A 21,151-nucleotide genomic window follows, 5' to 3' on the forward strand; every position below is an offset into this window, starting at 1 on the left:
TTCCATTTCTGCAACTCTGCAACAAGGTCGGGGGATGCCCTGCACCCCACTCGCCCCTCTGGGTGAGCCAGGCTGGGGGCTGCCCTCATAGAATCATTTGGGTTTCAGGAGACCTTTAAAGACCATCTACTCTAAACCCCTCCAGTGAGCAGGGACATCAACTCGATCAGGTTGCTTAGAGCACAGTCCCACCTGACCTTTAATGTTTCCAGGGATGGTGCATCTACCTACTCTCTGGGCAACCTCTCCTCCTCCTCCTCCTGCTCTAAGGAGATGAGTGAGCACCCAGGCTGCATCAGCAGCTGCACCCTGATAAAGCCTAAGGATAAATGATGATGATGTAGTCAGTGGGAAGATGTGGGGACAAGACCATGGTGTTTTACCCAGTAATCCCAGTAGCGCTGGGTAGTGTCAAGATGGAAACCACTTCTGGGGAGATTCTGAAGCCCAGATCTCTTCACTTGGTTTGGAGAGGGCACAACTCACTCCTTGTCTCTGGCACAGATCATTACCCCTCTTTCACTAGCAAAGTACCCAGTTTGGGTTTTTGAGCTACATCAGGGCCACCAGCTCTGGAAGGACCCTGGGGAACAGCAGCACCAGAACTGGGGACGGTCACTTTTTCCCTGAAGATGTCCTTCACCACCACAGAGTACATGGGGAACTCAGGACAAGCGGTAAGACCCCCACCCAAAACCAGGGCACAGCTCTGATGGGGCACCTGCCCAGGGTCCAGCAGAACAGCCCAGTACACACAGGAAGGGCTCAGCCATCCAGGCAGTGCCACTGTGCCAGCGTTAATCACCACACCACGACCAACAGGGCTGCCAGCCACAGCCAGCCCCAGCGAGAACAAGCCCTGGGGAAGAAACACAGCTCTGCGTCCTGGCTTTGCAGCCCGGCTCCTACGTGGAGAAACAAAATGAGAGGCACAGCTCACCCTCTCCAAGGAATACGCCCTTCCTAATGAGAGTCGACCCAGGAGCTATGTGGGAGTGGCGCCCATTCCCAGGCAGGCTCCAACGCCACTGAAAACCAGCGACGGAGACAGGCAGCCTCCGAGGAAAGAGACAGCAGTGGGAAATTTTGCTTTGATGCCGGCTCGCCAGCTAGCTCCGGCACCAGGGAGGAGGAGGAGGAAGGACTGCCGGCTCTCGCGATGCTCCCCTGCATGTGTATACACGCAGAGCTGAGCTCAGCCAGAGGTCCTGGGAGAGGGTTGCAACAACCGCAGAGCAAGTCACCAGCTGTGCCCTGCCTGACTGGGCAGCACATGGCTGGCACAGCCTGAGCCCCACAGTGGCACCTGACCACCCGCCATCGGACAAGAAAGCCCACGGAGAAGAGCAGGCACTGCAAGGACGCTACGAAAGGACTGTGTTGTACAACCATCCATCGCCCCAAGATGTCGGTAGGAAAAACTCCCATTATCTGTGGCTAAATCTGGGCAGAGTGCAGTGCCAGGACCTCTTCTCATCCCAAAGAGGTTACGTTCCAGGAGACACAAATATTTTTTATCAGTCTTGCTGCTGCTGTTAACACAGTAATGATGTCAAGCATAACCTAGCAGCAACAGCAAGATTCAGGGTCTTGGGTTCACCACAATCTTTATCTAGGTCTAGAAAGCCAACAGTAGCAGTGGGATCAGAATAAATACTAAGGTGATACAATGAAAAAGATTTCGCAATTAAATTCCTGACACTTGTATCCCTTCCCCCACCTCCTCTCCTTATCTCTTAATTCGCTTCCATAGATCTCAAAGCACTTAATGACTACTTAAGTGTAGTTAGCACCCGTCATCCTGATGGAGAAACTTCCACTGGGTTGAGCAATCCTTAAGTTGCCCAACAACCCACTGGGCGAGGAGAAAGCAGGACTGGTTGAGCACAAGTCTATCCATCCCTCTGCGCTGCCTCGCTGCAGGGTATGAGTTACCGGCAGGAGAGCAGGGCGGTTACATGGCACAGCCATTTCCCAGGATAGGGCGTGCCCCACCTTTACAGGTGCTGGGAAGCACTGGGCACTGTCCCTGCTCCGAGGGTAGTCGGAAATACATCGCTTCTTTCTTTTGTTTCGTGTTTGTTTGTTGTTTTCCTCATTAGAATTTTTCTGTGTTTTAAGGTCAGGAATGCAGACTTTCTGCAGAGAGCAAGGGCTGTCAGGGCAGGTAGCACATGTGGATCCGTTTCTCCATTAAAAAAATAAGATTGATATCTGCAGGCGTTTTCAAGGAAAAAACCACCAAAAAATCACTAAGGATTTCTGTTCTGTTCTTACTGTCCCAAACCCTCTGTGTCCAAGGTCTGAGTTAAACAACTACACACTAAGGTGACTGAGAGAGGGCATTTCAGAGAACCAGGAGCTACCAGTGTGTGAACCTTGCCATACAGAGTCCCTATCAAAGCAAACAACTCTGACCTCAGAGTTGCCCAAAGGTTGCAAAGCTGGACCCTTCCAGCAGCACGACGCCTGGGGCTATGGCTGTGATGGTGCTTGACTGTTTGAATCACTTGTACAGGTGACCATGGAGGGCATCACATGGTCAGCTGGTCCACCCTGACTGGAGGACCATCAGGACAGAAGATGATGCAAAGTATTTCTGTTTGCTATATATATTCTCCAATGTGCTGTCAAGCAGCTGCTTCTTCTCAGTTCCGGACAGTGAATGTGTTAGGTGGAGAGAGCAGACAGTAGAGTCCCTCATCTTGCCACAGACTTATTTGCTCTTTTTTAATTCCTTTACTTGCTCTAGTGGCCCTATTTTGTCCATCCCATCCTCTCACCCTCCTCAGATTAATTCATTTGGCCTTCTTGTAAACTCTTAAATTACTGTACAAATGAACAATTAAGGGATTATCATCATAGCCACTGATGATAATGCGTCTAAAAGTCACACCTTCAGAGAGGTTCAACCTGACCAAGAGCAAATTGGACAGGGACTAGGGACTATCTACTGGTGATACCCATGACCAAAACTGCGGCTGATAGAGAGCATAGACCACCTCTGCCCTAGCTCTTGTTGTACAACTGTGGACCACAGGCATGAAGCAGTTTAGTGACTTAGCCCAAAATCCAGAAGTTGGGTACCAAAGCACTGCACCTGAGGATCCCAAATATGGGAATGGGGGGGCTAAGAAAACCTCTTTACCACTTAACTCTCCATCACCCAGTCCTGCCAGGAAAGAGGGTTTAATTAATATTTTAAGTACATGTGCAGTTAATAGACTCTGTCCAAATGCATCCCAGCTGCTGAAACACAATTAGTTTCATCTCAGCTTCTAGGAACAGGCTGTCTCCTCTTTGGTGCTGTGCAGCAGGTGAAACCTTGGGGCCCCCAGCTGCTGGCTGGTCCCCAGCTAATGAACTGAATTAGGCTGCTCCCATTCTCACTACAGACCCTTTGGAACAGTGTCCTTTAAACAGACCTTGAAGCTACCTTCAATAAAATGTTCTCATGTCTCTGTGGCTCAAATTCAACTGCATCAGCTTCTCTTAGGTCGACAGTGCTATTGTACCCACGGTGCTCACTTCTGCTGACAAATTCTCCAGCTGCCCAGCCTGTGCATCCCCATCTCACACAGAGTACTTGTCTTCTCATTAGTGATCCAGCGCTACCGGTTCCTTCAGCTTCCCAGGCCCTTTATGTGAAACTCCAGCAGCAGAGCCGAGAGCAGTGACGGCAGCAGCTGCTGCAAGCAGCCAGGTTATGCAGAGCACCACATTCCTCCTCTGGGAACGGGCAGCATGAATAAAGCCAAAATCTGATTTTATTGCATCTTTCAAATTCTTAACAAGCCAACAAAAATTACTGCTGCCTTGGTTTTTGTGGTTTTTTTTGTATTATTATTTCCCATTCTTAAAGTGACAAGGCTTTTAAAATCAATAGTTAAATTTTCGATGCTAGGATACTGTTAGATGCATTTGTGGATGGTTAATCAGAGGCACCAAAGAAATAATAATAATCATAACAACAACAACAACATGAATTCCCCACCAGGATATGTAAGAGTTAGGGAGTGACTGTCACCCTCTTCCCTGCCCAGAGTCAAGAGCAAAAGAACATCCATGAGTCTCTGCCCATGCTGGCACTGGGGCAGTGCTACACAGGCAGGGTGGCCTAGGACATGCAGAACAGGCTCTTTGGAAAGGAGATAGGAGCCATTCAAACCTCAGCCTAGGCCATTTGCAGGGCTGAGGGCTTGGCAGGGAGAAGGCAAAGCCTTTTCTGAAGCAGGCAGCTGCCCACAGCAGGGGAGTCTGGGAAGAGGTGTAAGTAGGATGGGATGCAAGACGGGATTCAGGGCAGGATGCAGAATGAGATGTAGGGCAGGATGCAAAGCAGCGTGTGGAGCGCATCCCAGAGGGAATGACAGCCCTGCTCCAAAGCATTAGCCTAAGCTCTTTCCCGGCTCCAGCCTTCTTTCCCAGCACTGTGCCACACACATCTGTGTGGGGAGGGCCAGTGTGGCAGAGAGCCAGCTCAGCAACTCAAGAGGTGCAATTATCATTAAAGCCAAGCAGGCTGGAGCAGGGGAGAGGAGATGCCTCCCGCCAAATGAATAGGTTTAATGCTGCTCACATTCCTGCATTCCTCTGCTGAAGCGTAATGAATAAACCCTCACAAACTGCTAAAAATGAGGTGGTTTTGGTTAAGCCTTGCGAGTGTGTGTTTTGTAATCTTACACCTTTGCAGACAGAGAGCCCTGCTATGCTGGTAATCTAGGAGCTGAGGTTTTCCAGAGCTGGGTTGTGTAGCCAGGCAGAGACATCAGCACATGCCTCTTTTATGGGAACAGCATCCCCATCACAAGTGGGGAGATGGGATAGAAAGTGCCTGGAGCCAGGCAGATCCCTTCCTAGGCAGGAGTGCAGCAGGGGTCCCTGACCAAAGCACACAGACAGAGCCACTTCTGATGACAGAATAGGATAGCATAGCACAGGGACAGGACAGGACAGGACAGGACAGGATAGGATAGGATAGGAATGGAACGGACCATTTTGGTTGGAAGAGACCTAAAACAAACATGTAGTCCAAATGTCTGACTGCTTCAGGAGTGACCAACAGTTAAAGAATATAATCAAAGGCACTGTCCAAATGCCTCTTAAATGCTGTCAGGCTCAGGGCATTCACCACCTCTTTAGGAAGCCTGTTTCTGTGTTTGACAACTGTTAGCAAAGAAATTATTCATCATGTCCAGTCCGAGCCTTCCTTGATGCAGCTTAGGACCATTCCCACACATCCTACTACAGGATCCCAGGGAGAGGAGCTCAGCACTGCCCTCTCCTCTCCCCTTTCCCTCCTCAGGAAGCTGTTAGGGAGCAATGAAGTCGCCCCTCAGCCTCCTTGTCTCCAAACTAGACAAGTCCAGAGCCCTCACATGCTCCTCACAGGACATGACTTCCAGCTCTTCTACCAACTTTGTTGCCCTCCCTGGGATGCATTCAAGGACCTTCACATTCATCTTAACTGGTGGGGCCTAGAACTGCACACAGAGCTCCAGGTGAGGCAAAACCAATGCTGACCAGAGTGGGATAATCACCTCTCTTGCCCATCTGGTTCTGCTGTGTTTCATGCACTCCAAGATGACATTACACACAAAGCTTTTCCCTGTCTGCACTGGTTTATCTGCAGAGGATCCTGAATGGGTCTGGAAGCAATAATATTATTTATTCATGGTTCTACTGGAAAAAGAGTGGCTCCATAGCCAAAGGTCAAAATCCCTATGTCCCTCTACTCAGCCTTGGCTTCTCCAACCTGCCTCTGTCAGCACAGTCTCTCATCTCTCCCTTCCTAACTCTTTTATCATCCTCCAGTTCAACCTCAGATTTCCCTCCCCATGGGCCCTGTGTTCCACCCATGCTCCCATCCTTCTCTACCTCCCCTTCACCTCCACCAGAAATTTGTATCATTATGATGGTCTGTGCTCTCCTCCATGCAGACTCTCCTCTCTGCTCCAGACTGGTCTCATGTTCAAAAATAAGTCTCAGGACATCTTTTGAATGCTCTTCCATCCAGCATCCAAATCTGCCCTTGTCATTGAAGCTCTTGCTTTCCCACATCCCAGCCAATACACCCACCCTTCCCTGAGACCCTCCTGACCAGCAAGAGTACTACCACGTGGGTCATGCCTTCTATCCCACTTCATCTTCTCAAGGATAGCCCCTTTCCCTGTTTCATCACACGAGCTCTGTAACTCTCAATGCTTACCCCATGCCCTGAAGTACCCACTAGCTGCTGTTGACTCTTATGATGTTGACTGTTACTGAGGAACTTGGTCTCCTGGGCCAGTCAATGGAAAATGCCTTAGATAGTAAATTATTTTTCTCCCTTCCTGCCCCTTGTCTGGTAGAAATTCATCTCAAATATCTACCAGACCACCTCAGCGACTTCATAAAAACTCTCCTTTGCTGTGACATTTACCAAAAAACTCAATAATTGTGAGGCTGCTGGTGTTCTCAGGCATGTCTGTCAAGATAATCAATAGTGCCCTGGCATTTTTATTTTACTCTCCCACATGCATGTACCAGTCGCAACCTCCTGTCATTGATCCACACCATGAGCTCCTTGGGGGATGGACAGCCTTTGATTCAACATTTGTACAAAGGACAACAGGCTCTGGGGCATGGTTAGTGCTCCTACTGTCACAGTGGGGAAAATAACACTTTTAAACACCCATCAAGGTCAAGAGATATCTGCTTGCACTGGGTATGATCCCCAGGCTTACAGCAGACAACATGACCAAGAAGGTCACCTGCATAATGTAGTCAGGAAGCCACAAGTTACTTGAGCACACTTCACAGTGCACCCAGACCCAGCTAACCTGTTGCTGCATCTACTTACAGCAACACCCTATTTGTTCCCAAACAAATCACAGCACAAGGTGCTTCCACCAGTTACTACCAGCACCTCTTGACACACCACTCTTGGTAACATGGAAGGCATCCCACAATGATTTCTTGTACATCAAAGACCACAGCATTACCCTTGTCTGCAAGCACAAGCTGCTTGCTGACAACTATGACTGCACTGCAGTGATGCTCTCTCTGTCAGACTGGAAATCGCAGAATAGGCTGGATTGGAAGGGACCTTTAAAGGTCACCCAGTCCAACCCTCCTGCAAAGAGCAGGGACATCAACTCGATCATGTGGTTCAGAGCCCCACCCAACTTGACCTTGAATGTTTCCAGGGATCGGACATCTGCTCTACTCTGGGCAATGTGTTCCACCATTTCACTACACGCATTGTAAAAAATTGTTTTCCTTATATCTAGTCTGAATTTACCCTCTTTAGTTTAAAGCCATTACCCTTCATCATCACAGGCCCTGACAAAAAGTCTGTCCTCATCTCTTATAAGCCCCCTTTAAGTACTGAATGGCCACAATAAGGTCTCCCAGGAGCCTTCTCTTCTCTGCATGGAACAACCCCAGCTCTCTCAGCCCATCCTCGTCAGGGTCACGGTGAGACCAGATGAGCTGCTCTGGATCCCTGAAACTTTTCCATCCCTCCACTTTTGTCATCTAAAGGTGACCAACACCAAGCACCCCTTGCTGCTGTTTGGCTCCAAACAGCCTTGAGCAAACCTTAGAGTGTTCTGGTCCCAACTCTGCCAGTAGCTCCAACCCCCACATGTGTGCTGGCATCTCTGCTATCCAGTCAAGGAGATGCCAAAGTGGCCAGGAAGACAACCCATGAGTATCACATCTCACACCCTGGGCAGCTCTGACACAGAGCTTCTCCCAAATTGAAAGACATAGGGGGAAAAAAAGCAAGCCCACATGGAAGTGACTTTCCCTCTGCTGCCCAGGAGAGACTTGCAAGACAAGTTCTTCCACCAGGCTCCAGGGCTGGCCATGCCATGGGCAGGGCTGAGCCTGCCCTGCCCAGCCACAAGTGCCAGCAGCCCCAAGCAGGACCCGCTGACTGATGAGAATCCAACAGCCACATGGGACCTGTGCACTGCAGCACAGAACAGACATGCACACGCAGCAGGGATGGGTTTGTTCTCCCTTTACACTCATCCATTAGAACACGACCTGAACTAACACTGCCACTGACAGAAGCCAGGCATAAACCACAGACCTTACAGACACACAGGGAGAGCTCCCCTACCTCCTTCGGTGCTTCTCGCTGGGGCTGAGCTGCATCTCTGCAGATTCGGGATTGATTTGCCCCATACAGAGGGACACCACAGCATCTGCACTGCACAACACAGGCCCTGCCTTCCCCTCTGGGAAGCACTTCCCACACTCACATCAGACATTTTGCACATGTGCACATGAGAAAGTTTCTTAGGCAAGAGCTTGCGCCTGCCACCTTGCAATCACCTACGCTGCAGGTCAGCAACAGCACTGTTGATCAGGGTTTCTCCAAGGAGTGTAAAGCTGAAAACACTGTTCTTTGAGAAACAGGCATGACTCTGCTTGGTTGAACACAAACAATTCCTTTGTTTTTATTAGTGTTACAATTTCACATCACAGGCATTTTCAGGCTCCCTGTGATTATTTTGTATATCCAGTGCTACACAGTTCACAGGCATAGCCAAAGGCAAGAAGGTCCCTCTAAGGCTCTGATGAGTAGGGATTTCACATGATCTGAATGGGATGTGTCCACCCAGACATGTGCAGACAGACCTGGGCTTGCTCTGCTTGTGCCCAAAGTTGACTAGGACTCAATCCAGCTTAAGACAAAAGCCACAGAGCCACGTTAGTACAGCACTCTGCCCAAGCTCATATGACCAAAGTGGGTGCCCTGGGCAAACACCAACCAGACCTCTGATTTTGCCATCCACACAGTTATATGAGAATGGAAGGGTTACAAATCACCTACAGCACAGGGAATTCCTAATAACCATAACTGGTAACTATTAAAAGGAACAGATTTAAGTGAACAAGTGTGCTACTCTACCCTGGTTGAATGGTGGATTTCAAGCCATCTGGTCCTTGGGGAACAATGTTTTATATTGTATAGGTCTGTGGAAAATAACACAAAAAGTGCAACTCTATTGTCAGAAGGCTTAAATTTCTTTGAAAGAATCCCACAGCTTCATTTAAAAACCCATATTTAGGAACTCACAAGGTGAGGAAGGCTTGGAAAACCAGTTAGAAGGTGAAAAATGAAGGGAAACCCACCCTTGGGTGGAAAAGAGCTGTTAAAAACCCAATCACCCAAACCCCTCACAACATCAGTGACCTCATTGGTATGGTTTGTGAGGAACAGTTTATTCAACAAAAAGAAAACTGTTCAGAAGGAAGAAAGAGAATTGAAATTTAGCAAATACAAAGATAAATGTGAATGTACAAAGAAAGGCGCTAACATCCCGAATGATCATCAGAAGGCACCTCCAAAAACAAGTGTCTCATACAGGTGGGAAAAAAACATTCCCTGCACCACCAGTGTATTCATGTACAGATGGCACCTGGAATGCCCTATCCAAGCAGCCACCAAGCTCAATCATGTTTAGCTTGAATGCATCAGTGAACACACAAGAATGAAGCATATTTCTACATGTGCGTGGGTGACAAGACAACCCTACACTGAAATAAAAGGAGCTGATAATCTACCAGGCCATTCCCTTCTATTGAAATAAAATTTTACCCTATGCCATGGTTACCCGCAGAGGACTGGGGTTGCTTTCCCAATAGTTTAGAGGTGAAAAAATCAATGACTATACCTCGGTGGTTTTGGGACTCTCAAAGCAGTTGACCTTTTTGGAGAGAGAAAAAAATCCACTAAACTTTCTTGTCTTTTAAGTGATGAGGATGCAGCCTTGATGGGTGACCTGGACTGGGCTGAAAGCTCCATAATGTATGCAAGTGTAACACTTGCTACTGAAAAAGACCAGGTAACCTTTCCTCACTTCCTAAAGCCACTGCTGGCCCTGGTGCACCCCAAAGCCCTCCAGCTGCTGATGCAGCTCACTGACCAGCAGAAAGCTCACCCAGTACAGACACAAGCTTACTTTCCATCAGCACAGTGAGCTGTGGGTGGATCAGTGCCAGAGCAAGAGCAAGGGCTGAGGAGGGCTGGAGACAAGAGCGGTGCCATCCCCGTGGTGGCAGGAATGGTGCAGCCCAGCAAAGCCCAGCACGCAGCCAACAGGCAGCAGAAGGGAGAAGTGCACAAGGAGGAGGAGGAAGAGGGGAAGACGATAACAAATAAAACACTCATTTGGTTTTGAGGGAACTGCCTATAATTAAAACCCCAAAGCAAACACAAACTTGGCAGCTGGAGAGAACAGTGCTGGGTTCCGTTTTGGATTTGCCTGGTGTTTATCAGTCTGGATGGCAGGACACTTGTTAAGTAGCTCATCCTGAGGGAAGATTCCTCTTATTTTCCTAAAAATTCCAAGCTGCTTCAAACAAACAAAAACTATACTCAGGTATTGCCCATACCTAGGTTTCCTGACTAGATAAAACACATTTATTTTATCTCTGAACAAATATTTTGCCATTCCCTACCTCTGTGTGAAGAAACCAACGAAGGGGAAGAAGGATACCTGCTTAGTCCAGGGGAAGAGAATCAGAATATGCACACAATGCTTTGAAAATTGCACAAAACAACTCAGGTGGGAAAGTGAAGTAAGTGAACAGACAGGAAAGTTGCTCTTGGCCCTGGTATTGGCTATGGTACTGTGAAGCTCTGGTTGCTCCTGGAGGTACCTGCAGCTGTTAACTCCTGCCTTGCAACCTGTCTGTGCCCCATGCTGGGCTTTCTCTTCTGTTCATTAAACAACACTGAAACACCCTTTTTGAAGTGATTTGCCAGAAAAGGCTCTGACAGATTTGAGCTGTGGCTCCAACACTGCTCTGTCAATCCAAATTAGGGATGCTGCCTCCTGATTCATGTCCAAAAGAGGTTCCACCTGTACAAGGTGATGCTCAGGCTTCAAAGGACTCTTCTGGCTGTCTCCATGCAGGGTGGGAAACACAATCCATGAAGAAGGATTGCACTGAGAAGGGTATTGCTGGGTGAGAGCAGCTATCTATCATCACTGCTATCCCTAACCCTCGGGACATCACTGAGGGAAGTCAGCATGGTAGTATAAAGCTGATGTGTTGCACAGAAGCCCATGATGCTCCTACCCAGATGTGTCAGCTGCACGTTGGAAAATGGAAAGCAATCTAGAAGGAGAGGGGAGAGCTTGCACACAGGGGAAAGCTCCAGCAAGTGGGAAATTTGGACCTATTCCCACTTTCCAAAGGAGAGGGTTCAGCCAGATGAAGTACATGTTTCCGCTGTAGAGCTTCCCCAAACTCCCAGCCTCTGCAGTGCCCTGACAGGCAGCAGTACCTGGGGCCCACGGGCATGCCCCAAAGTCCCTGCACCTGTCACCAAGTAGTCTTCTGGACATCCCACTGCAAAAGTATCAAAGTGACGCGTGCCCTAAAAATAGCCGAAATTGGTATTCCTACCCCTTTAATCAGCTTTTAATTGACAAGGGAAAACAGAACAGATGCGCAACAGGAGTCGTGCTTGAAAGTATCAGAGGTGTGATAAGCTTTTTTGTGGAAATCTTCCTTTTTTCAACAAGTGCCTTTGACATCAAAAGCAGCCTGTGGGGAGACGGGAAAACCTGAAATAACAGCAATGATCCAACCGGCACGCACTGCTCAACACAGCAAAGGCAAAAGCACTGAAACTCTATGAAGTTAACAGCACTCCTTGGAGGTTTGTAAGCAAACAAAAAGTTAAAGAAGCACAACACAGACTCAAAATTATCAAAAGAGATGGGCAGGAAACAGAAGGAGAAATAGAGAGAAGGTAAATCTTCCCTGATCGCACCAGCCATGGGTACCATTTCAGCAACTTCCTTCAAACAACAACATTATTTCATGAATGCATCCAAGCACACTGGCACACCCCTGCCACCACTAAAACTTTTTATAAACCCCTGTTTTACCACACTAAATACCAGAAGTTTATGGGCAAACCTCCTGGCAGGCTCCTGCCCAGAGGGCAGCAGGCTCAGCACTTCATCCAGGGAGCTCTAGCAGATGCTCTGGCTGTGGGTCACTATCCTGACTTCAGGGTCACTATCCTGACTTCAGACTCTTGGAAAGACATCAACCGGTGGAAGCGGAGTGTTGTAAAAAAAGCTGAGCTCATCCAGGGAAGATGAAGCCCTTTTCAGTCTGCTAAGTCTCCCACCACATATTGTTAAATCACAGTGATGCATGGGGAGGAACCCAGGCACAGGGCTGGAGTACCAGCTCCTGTGTCTATCCTCTGTGGCTGAGCATTGTGGGGAATGAGCAACAAGCCCTGGCAGCCTGTTACACAACACCAGGTTGTTTATGTTTCTAACTAAAATGGTAAAAAACATTTTACCATTTTAGAGGTGGGGAGGGAGGGTGGATTCACTGCAAGCTAGGGTATTAACCAGCCAGAAAGAGGGTACACTGTAGCTGCCTCCTCCACACCATAGTATCCCAATATGATGCCAAACTCACATAGTTGGATTAGTGATAAACTCTCTATGGAGAACAGTGAAGAAGGAGCTGGAGGAGGTGCTTCAGGCACTTCAGCCCATGGTGCAGCCCATAGTGAGGCAGCTGTGCCCCTGCAGCCCATGGAGGACCACAGGGGAGCAGAGATCCATCTGCAGCCTGTGGAGAAGACCACACCAGTGTTGGTGGATGACTGAAACAGGGCTGTGAACCTGTGCTGGAGCTGGCTCCTGACAAGGACCTGAGGACTCATGGAGGGAGGAGTCCATGCTAGAGCAGGTTTCCTGGTAGGATTTGTGACCCTGTGGGGGACTCACACTGGAGCAGCCTGTCCCTGAAGGACTGCACCCCTCGGAAGAGTGACCCACATTGCAGCAGTTCGTGAAGAGCTGCAGCCCATGGGAAGGCCTCACGCTGGAGAAGTTCGTGGAGTGAACATGGGAGAGGAGGGAAAGGACTCCCCTCTCTGAGCAGCAGCAGACACAACCTGTGATGAACTGATGGTAAACTCCCTGTGCTGTCCAAGGGGAAGGAGGCAGAGCCTGGGAAGGAGGAATAGGTGGGTGGAAGGTCTTTGTAAAATTCATTTTATCTCTCATTATCCTGCTCTGATTTTGATTGGTGTATTTTCACTGGTAATAAATTCAATTAATTTCCTCAAATCAAGTCTGTTTTGCCCATGATAGTAATTAGTTCATGATCTCCCCCGCCTTTATCTCAATGCATGAGCCTTTTGTTACTATTTTCTCTCCCCTCTCCCTTTGCAGAGGGAAGTGACAGAGTGGCTTTTGGCATCTAGCCAGTGTCAACTCACCACAATAATGAGGGCTGGATGGGAGATCCTGAGAAGCTCTTCACCAAGGCACCCAAGTACCTCTGTGACAGCCATGTCACTTCATCTACTCACCACGCAGCACTGGCTGTGGGCATTTGAACTGCAGCTCTGCAGCACCCAAGCTGGGATGGATGAGCCCTCTCTTGGCTCTGTCATGCTCAGAAAACAGCTCTGATCTAGCAAAACTTACCAGCCAAAAGTTTGTCCCAGGATTCTTTCTTTCTCTCCCAAAACAGAAGCACAAAGGCAGGGGTTAAGTCCAGCCTGGGATGCTGAGCCCCTGCAGATGGGCAGAGTGAGAGATGAGGAAGAGCCCTGACCCACCTGAACCCAGAGGGAATCTCCTGCACTGCTCCACTCCTGCTACCCCTCTCAACATCTTTATTCACCAACTGTAAGTAAAGCTCCAGAGGGACTGTCAGCACTGATTCAAAAGCCTGTGAGGTATTTCCACATTATTTTATTTTTTACTGGCTGTGTCTTTCTGGCTAAGTCAACAAATCCAGTCATTGCTGTTACACATTGTCCTCAGTCTGACATTTATTTTTGCTCATGGTAAAAGAAACTGCAGTTCTTTCTGATTAACTCCACAGAAATGCCTATTACTCAGACAGGAGTCTGAAAGTTGGCTTGAACTAATCAGCAAATTGGTTTAAAACAATTAGGTTTTGAGGATGAGCATCCTCTGGCATCCAAAATGCAATTCTGAGGGGTTTATTCGCTTCTAATGTTATTTTTTGTCTTACCGTCCCCATCAGGTTAATCCCAGACAGGACAGAAATGTCATCAAACCCAGCCAGCCCATCGTGGTATAACCCAAAATAGCACAGTTAGTTTCCGCAACGGGCTTCTCTACAGAAGCAACATATCCTGTTCCAGTCTTGGCTCTCTGTGTGCCTTGTGATTCAGTTTTGAGGGGAAGAAGTTCACAAAGAAGCTGCATGAGTGAGTGCAAACCCCAGAAGTGCATCCTGCAAAAAGGCAGTAAAGATGGCTCTAAAGGCGACTGCACAATCAACGCTTTGCCATAGAAATACAGAACCATAAACTGTCCTGAGCTCAAAGGGACGCACAAGCATCATCGAGTCCAACTCCTGACCCTGCACAGGACAACTCCAAGAGTCACCCTGTGCCTGAGAGCATTGTACAAATACTTCCTGAACTCCAGTAGGTTTGGTACCGTGACCACTCCCCTGGGGAGCCTGTTCCAGTGCCTGAACACCCTCCAGGTGAAGAACTGTTTCCTAATAACCAACCTACCTCCCCTACCACCACGACTCAGCTTCGTGCCATTCTCTCTAGTCCTGTCACTGCTCACCAGAGAGAAGAGATCAGTGCCTGCCCCTCTGCTTCCTCAAACTTGCAGCAGGTTTGGCCAGCTGGCCAGGCATGACTGTTTGCTAGTGGTCCAGTACAGGACAACTCACCCTTAAAACAAGATGAATGAGTTTCAGCAAGTAAACAAACACAGACTACCTGACAGAGGGACACAAAAATGCCATAAGAAAGACGTATAGCACATAAAAAAAGCCAAGGCTGCCAAGCCAAAGAGTTGCACAGAGCCCTTTCGTACACCATTCCCCCAAGTCTGACAACAGAAGAACATGAGGCTTTCATGGGAGCCCAGTGCCTGTGCTGATGGTTTCAAGTTGGCTCAGGCTCAGTGCAGCTTCTCAGTGGGAAAACAGCCCTGAAGGACTCAACAGAAAGCACAGCGACTCACTTCGCCTCTCCCTGTTGTCAAAGCATCACTTGAAGCAAGAGCCTGAAAATGTGTTACCTGGGAAAGCAAAGCAACCACATTAGGGAGCGAGAGCACAAAGCACACCATGACATTTACAAGTGAGCTTGAGCTCACTCATTTGTATTTCAAAGGCCAGGTTGACACAAGATATTCTTCTTGCTCTAGCTTTGGCTGTGAAGGGAATAATACACGATTTTGAGAGCTGCTGCCACTGCCATCGGCTTTCCTGCAGAGTCAGATACAACAATATTCAGCCTGCTTTGCTTGGAGAACATAAGGACCAATCTTGGAAAATCCCCCTTTGGCTGATACAAACAAAACCAATTTCAGGAGTCTTGCTCATGTCCACACACTCTCTTCCTATGGCTCAAGTGAATGAATATTAAGCTAATCGTGTTGAGTGTCTCCCCATCTTCAGTAAATTCACACTATGAAAGTTTTCCATTTTCAAAGCTCTCACTGACTGATGGTGACATTTAGTGACAAAACAGGCTCAACAATTTAACACTTTTGTGGCCTCCATCACACTGTAAGGTGTCCTCCTTTGCAGGAAGGGATCAGTATTTCTGATCCCACCACCAGTAGCAACCCCACCAGCGCTGATCAGGCACACCCCTCTTGGTGACAAGCCACAGTGCTCCTTAGACCAAGAGCTGCCTCTTCAGCCCAGAAAAGCAGTGCAATACTGAGTAGAAATCCAGTTTACAGTCTTCCCTGTCATGCCAGACCCACCAAGACCTTTGTTGGAGGTGGCAATATCCTGCTCTGGCATAACACCTGCCTCAGCTGACAACCTTGAAAATGGCAGCCAAGTTACACAGTGCCTTTACCTGCAATAATTTCAGCCTCACATCCTCCTCCTAATAAACACCCAACTGTCTCAAAGAAACAACCCATCCTTCTCACTTTTCACCTCACATATTTTATGCCTCCTGCTTTCAGGTCACAAGTCCAGGAACTCCAGAGCTTCTTGGAAACCTTTACCTGCCCACAGCAAAGCCCATCACAATTCAGCTGGGCAAATATGTAAAACTGACAAACTTTACTGCTGCATGGGCCAGGTCTCCATCCCCTTGGTAGAGAACATCATGACAATGTGGAGACCTTAAAGAGATGCCATAATAACAAAGACCATAAATATCCAAGCAATAGAGATCACCCTCTTCTAAGCAGGACCAGAAGATGGGAACATTAAGTGGGCATTTTGTTCCACTGGTTCCTTCAAGTCAGAGTTGACCACAAAGCTTCACTCTTCCTCCATGACTGGATCCCACAGTTAACTCTGGCTCCTTTCCTGTTCCCGAACAAGCTGGCACTGTCACAGTCCTTCTACCCAGTTTTAGGGTCCACACATGTGACCCAAGCAGGCACACTAGGAAAGCAAAATAGCAAAGTTAAGGTGTTCCAGAAACCGTAGGGGAATCAATTTGCCCACTTAATGACCTTCATATCCAAATCAGAATTTTCCTTTCAAGTTTGCCATCCAGTGCAGTTTCTCACATCTTCTCTACCCATCCACATACTCCACATCTGCCCTGGCTGCTGTCTCCAGCCTTCATCCATGCCCAGGACACTGTAGTCATGGTCCAACATGTCTCCCCCTCTACTTCAGGGCAGGTTTATCCCCATTTCTAAAGCCATCTTCTCCACTGCCCACATTTGTGGACCCATGCTCACTTGCACACACACAGCTCATAAGCGTGCGTAACTCAGGGATCTGGAGGCTTCCACCCAGCAGCTCCAAAGCCCCCACATCCCTCACCTGCAGTCACCTGAAATGGTGCTCAATAATTTGTATCTTCTCTTGCCTGGTGGAGCAATGGCCTTGTTTGAGAATGAAGGGAAGCAAGACAGGTCACAGAGAGACCTGGCAATGGACTGGTTGGACCCCGCATATCCAAGCCAAGATCCCACCACAAAAGTGAGAATTATTTCCTTGTGACAGCACAGACAAGACAAGCTTTATATGAATCACATACAGCAGCACATACTCACACAGAGCTATACATAAGATATATGTACAGTACACACCAAAATAACGCCAAGGAGTATGGACGCCAAAGAAGGGATAAAATTAGTATATTAGAGAAGTGGCAAAATCTCATAAGATAATGGAAAAAAGGCCTATTTTGAACAGCAATGAACACATTTCAAAAATATTGGATATTCTTGGCTTAGAGCCCTACATACCACAACATACGACAATCACGTCAGATTGAAGAACGAGAAGAATCAGCCAGAAGGTCCATGGGAGATATCCCAAGAAAAACAAGGATTGCATGTGGTAGGGCGCTGCAGCAAATTATTTCCTTGGAATCTCAGAGTGCACCAGTGTGCTGTCTAGTCCAGCCTGCTGCTGAAATGCAACTTTCTTAAAGTCACACAGCCCTTACATGGCAAAAATTAGCATAACCTCAGAAATAATTTTTCAAAATCTATTCCTTGAAGGTTAGTCCAATATTAACAAGACAAAAAGCAATGTTGGCAGGGAATACCAGGATGCCATCCTTGAGACTTAACCCAGAGAAAGCTGAAATGTCAATAATGTCAAATGCATACAAATTGGAACCAAATAATACTGTCGTTAGCTAAATGACTTCGTAACAATCAAGTTACAGGGCAAAAGGAGACAGAAAATAAATGAAAACGGGCCAGACAGTTTTTACCACAATTGGATAATGTGTTCAAGGGCATCGAAAGGGGCACACGAGCATCCTAAGGTTAAGAATCAACCCTGGGAAGACTTAACAGATCTTCTAGAATGGAAAAAACTAATAAATGCAAGGTAGTACTAATCTGTAATAAAGCCTACTATAATATTAAACAAGAACTAATTAAATTCAAATAAAGGCACTATATATATTGATCAATAATAAGTGCAAAATGTAATCACAATCACAGCACCCAAAATTAAGACCTACTACCGAGATGGGGGCAAACATGGTGGCATTTGAAGACGCATGTTCTGCTCCACACTTTATGGACATCAGGACTTTAATGCACTTTACTTGGGTAAAATCCCACCCCCCAGCACTTTCTGAAGAGAAATCTGTGCCCGAGACACCAACACAGCTCTGAGCATCATTTGCCCAGCTCAACAGCAAAAAGTTTTCCTAACTTTCCCATCCTTTCCGACGCCGTTTTACTGGATTATTTGGTTATGAGCATGAGGGATGAATTGCAGGCACAGGGTAACTCAATCCTTCTCTCCCTGGAGGAACTCTACTGGCAGCTTGAAGTGAGGTGCTGACCTTGGTTACTCTACCCTGTTTTTCTTTCTCCTGCAAGCAACCACAACAGAAACCTCAAGCAAAATTGTCCTAAACTCTCCTGGAGGTTTGGAATTCAGTCCAGCATGGGTGCTATTGTAACTTCATGAAAGGAACATCTTAAATAAAAAGGTTTGCGGTGGTGTGAAGCAGTAAAATTCATTTTAAAGCCTTAACACACCAGCTCATCAAGAGAAATACAAGCACATTCATTAACTCCCAGCATGCTGGCTGCTTCAAAGATGCTACCCATGGCCAAGATCAGCCTGTTATCCCAAACACAAACATTCATTTGCTGCTGTAGCCAGGACACAGCTCCAAATTTTGTATTTATTCTCTATTTCAGGGAAACAAGGACTTAATACTAAACTCAATTTACATACAAGCAACAGAGACATCAAGAAACTAGAAGGTGGGACTACTGTCTCCCCTAGCCTCACCTGTTTGGAAGTTGGGCATCTAACATAAACCAAATGTTTGGAAACTTTCCATGATCCATAGAGGAACAGCCTGGTCCAAAGCATTATTTGTTCCCACTCTTCCCACAGAATCTAAGTGGTGTTTACATTGGAAAACCATTTTTTTGGATTTCACACCCAAACTCAGCTGACTCCGAACCACAGCCATTCAGGAGCCATGAAATCCACCAAACAGCAGCTCAAACTGGCATAGTCATACTGGTACAACGTGTCCAAGTGGATCAGCATTTTGGATGCCAAGTCACATTTTTGGAAATTTCTAGTCCAGCTGTCTGACCTGCCCAAGGTCACTTGGGAAGTATGTTGCAACACCAGGACCAGGGTGTTTCACACTCAGGCTTGAGCTCTTCCCCCTTTTGGAAAATGAAACTGCTTTCAAAGCCTTCATTTGTGCTCTCAGAAAACACACAAAAATTAATCCCAAGAAGTATCAAGATTTTTAGAGGCGGGGTTTTTTTTGGTTGTTTTTTTTTTTTTTCACTACTGTTAAAGAAATACAAAAATTCAATTCAGCAGACCAATGCATTTTCCTCCATCATCGAGACATCTCTTCATGGATAACCTACGTGGTATGGGACTTCCCAGCAATCAAACACAAGGAATGACCTTTCTGCCACTTCCCACCTGGTTCTGGTCAACTGCCCAGCAGCCCTGCCTGCACCAGTGGCACCATCACAGCAGAGCATGTGGAAAGGGCTGCAGCCTCAGATGTTCATCCAAAGCACCAAGGCATTGGGAATAACATAAAATAGTCAGAACCATCCAATTCATGCTCTTTGGGACTATGCCCAGTTAAGAAATCTTCCCAGGAAAAGATAATTTGTAAAGCACTATCTATACAGTAAGGTCTAATGAGTTAATCCCCGTCACAATGTATAGCTGATGCCTTCCCACAGAAGAACGCAATCCAGCAAGGACATACGTATTCCTGGCATGTCACTACACATACTCAATTAGAAGGAATATCAGCTCTCCCTGTCATGACCACAAGGAAAGACAAGATGGAAAACCACCACCCACCTCATTCCAAGTCAGCAGCTCCCGGTCTGCCTGCTTGGAGCAATAAGGACAACCCTTTCCTCCACAGATGAGCTCCCTTTATTGCTGCTAAAGACCTCCCAGGTCCTCTTTTTGGGGGGAATCCAGTTGACAAATTCAGGCAAACAGACCTGAAGAAAAAAGAAAGAAAAAAAAAGCATACCCAACACATGCAGCCATTTGGCAGTCTGGACCCTCTGTTTTCCTGCCCAATTTCTAATCCCCCTTTCCATGAGGGTATATTAGCATCATGCACCCACCAGCCCCATCAATGTAGACCCCTCAAGCCTCTAGCCTCCAGCGTCCATGCCGACTTCTCCAAGGTGATACTGCTTTGGTTGCAACTTGCACTGGGGCAGGCAGCTATGACTCAGGGTTACACCTAGGAAGCATTAACCCTGGGGCACTGGGATGTTAGCAGAATACACCCCAGTTTTAATAACTAACCCTGCTTGACCTCAGTCCCCTTTACTCCATATTGGTTTTCTATACACAGCTTCACAATTCAGAAAATGAACAGAGTTTTCTTCAAAAAGGCCAAATTTTTTAAGGAAAAACATCCACACAAGGACAAGATATTCCCAATGGAGCCATCTCTGCAGGACATGCTGCAGATCAGACACTCAAGATAAAAATACACACAACACAAACCACCTCTGAGAGCAGCTTTTTCATGTGTGAGTAAATCATCCATAGACACCGTTACTTCAGGAGGAAACAGCAGAACCAAACAAACCACTGATGCAAAACCTAAAAAAAAAAGACCAGAACACACCTGGTTCAACTAAATATATGCAGTCAGCAACTGGATGCCCTTCATGAACACAGACAATGTAACAGAATGACAGAATGGGTAAGGCTGGAAGAAGGGACTACATGGCCAGACACACAACACAGTTTGCAAAGGAGACTGTACAGATCTGTACTGATGCAGTGCTCTCCCTAGACACAGCTGTGTCACCACTGAACGTGGCAAGTTGCCAACTGGCCCAGACAACCCTGGGAGCTGCTGATGAGAAGCAGCTGGATCTTGAAGAGAAGTCTGCAAGGAGCTCAGGGGAGACCAGACTGAACAATGTCACAGGGGTTTTTTCCCCCCAGATTTATACCAATGGCTCTGTGAGGATGTAACGCCTCAAAACCTTTGTTCAAATGCCTGGGTGCCCACATGGGCAAGGACGGAGCCTGCAGAGAGCACGGGGCTGCCCAGACTGCTGCTCCCTCCCCACCTTCCTATCCAGGCACCTGTGTACACTGTCTGTCTGGAAAATTCACCAACACCAGAGGTATATGTCCAAAAAGGAGACAGAGGAGTCCTTCAATTTTATTTGAATAAAGG

The 21,151-nt window shown here is 47.3% G+C and overlaps 2 long non-coding RNA genes across 2 annotated transcripts in view; one reads left to right on the forward strand and one right to left on the reverse strand.

Moving 5' to 3' along the window:
• The window catches only part of LOC108449593, a 75,598-nt gene that overhangs the window by 28,566 nt on the left and 25,881 nt on the right, over positions 1–21,151 (reverse strand). The window lies entirely within an intron of this gene.
• On the forward strand, positions 950–16,407 carry LOC108449592. Its single transcript, XR_001865814.1, has 2 exons — positions 950–13,676; positions 14,041–16,407. It is a non-coding gene; the product is annotated as an uncharacterized LOC108449592 (long non-coding RNA).

The sequence above is a fragment of the Corvus brachyrhynchos genome, unplaced genomic scaffold (genome assembly GCF_000691975.1).
Source record: "Corvus brachyrhynchos isolate BGI_N302 unplaced genomic scaffold, ASM69197v1 scaffold28, whole genome shotgun sequence".
Lineage (NCBI taxonomy): Eukaryota > Metazoa > Chordata > Aves > Passeriformes > Corvidae > Corvus > Corvus brachyrhynchos.